Here is a 1,517-nt window from a genome sequence, read left to right as displayed (position 1 = left end):
GATCCGCTATGCCCCACGCGACCGACCTCACCGCCGAGTTGAATCCTCCGGGCAGACTGCGCGGACCCCACCCGTTTACCTCTTAACGGTTTCACGCCCTCTTGAACTCTCTCTTCAAAGTTCTTTTCAACTTTCCCTTACGGTACTTGTTGACTATCGGTCTCGTGCCAGTATTTAGCCTTAGATGGAGTTTACCACCCGCTTTGGGCTGCATTCACAAGCAACCCGACTCCAAGAAGACTCGATCCTGACGAGCCGGGGGCCGCTACCGGCCTCACACCGTCCACAGGCTAAGCCTCGATCAGAAGGACTTGGGCCCCGGAGCGTCGTCAGAGAAAGAGGTCTTCTATACGCCACATTTCCCACGCCCGCCAGGCGAGCGGGGATTCGGCGCTGGGCTCTTCCCTCTTCACTCGCAGTTACTAGGGGAATCCTTGTTAGTTTCTTTTCCTCCGCTTAGTAATATGCTTAAATTCAGCGGGTTGTCACGTCTGATCTGAGGTCGTAGGCAGAATAGCGTACTGGCGCCGGCCGGCATTATCTCCAAGCGTAACAACAACAAGCCACAGCAAGCAAACAAGAAAGCACCACCACCACCACCACGTCCTCACAAAACCAGCCCCGCCGGCGAGGTTAGTCCGAGCGGGCGACGATAGTGTGCGTGTGCATGCAGCATGCAGGCATGCCTGGTCAAGTGTGTACGCTGGAGACCCCGGGCTCGGCTCACACTGCTCCAGAGTCCCCGATTTAGCGAGAATAAAAAGAAAAGAGAACGAGGGAAACACGTAGCATTCAGAGGAAAAGGCCAGAAGCAATGGCTGGGCAGCATCTATATGCTTGAGAGGAGTGTTTTTGGATGAAAAGCAGGCCTGCAGCGACAGGGGTCAAGACATACGGGACTGACTTAGGCGCACGCTCAGCAAGTCAGCAAGAGTGCTTAGAGCCAAAACGGGTCAAATGTGTGGAAGGACATCAGGGTCCAGCGCAACACAAAGGAGCACCGCAAGGGTTATCTTAGCAAACTGCCACCTACCAAACGCACGCAAAAAAGCCAGCACACAGCACATCAAGGGGCCCGCGTCACTACATCAAGCTGTTCCCCGCTCCAAACCAACAAAACTGCAGCCAAAGACGACGACCTCACCTCTTGAACTGCCAACGTCTTCTCTCTGTATGCTCTCTCTCTCTCTCTCTATCCAACACTCAGAGAGACAACCCTGCCTAGGGCGAGGCTCAACAGTCCCAACACCGACGCGGTCAATCGTTTTTGCAACCCAACGACAGCCGTGCTGGAAAAAGCTGGCCTCTAAGCGGTGCCGACGTTCCCTGAGGAGACGCCGAACATAACATTCCCAAACGGCACGGGTCAAACTCTCCATTGGGAGGAGAAACTCTAGGTCTGCACTTAGGGGGACAAAGAGGACTAGGCCTCTGCGACACCCCAGCCGCGCTCTCACCTCACACGATGGCAAGGCAAGTGCGATTGATGGTCAAGCGACCCTCAGACAGGCGTAGCC

At 55.4% G+C, this 1,517-nt stretch overlaps 1 non-coding gene across 1 annotated transcript in view; it reads right to left on the bottom strand.

Annotated features, from left to right (window-relative positions):
• Positions 1–1,495: 1,495 nt before the first annotated feature.
• The window catches only part of LOC147080691 (5.8S ribosomal RNA), a 154-nt gene continuing 132 nt past the window's right edge, over positions 1,496–1,517 (bottom strand). Inside the window, exon 1 of the ribosomal RNA XR_015077140.1 lies at positions 1,496–1,517. This exon is cut by the window's right edge and continues 132 nt beyond it. This is a non-coding gene — a ribosomal RNA (5.8S ribosomal RNA).

Source organism: Somniosus microcephalus, unplaced genomic scaffold (assembly GCF_052327205.1).
Source record: "Somniosus microcephalus isolate GS21.2 unplaced genomic scaffold, FLI_Smic_1.0 scaffold1239, whole genome shotgun sequence".
NCBI classification, from domain to species: Eukaryota; Metazoa; Chordata; class Chondrichthyes; order Squaliformes; family Somniosidae; genus Somniosus; species Somniosus microcephalus.
This window is presented reverse-complemented; position numbering and strand designations above follow the sequence as displayed.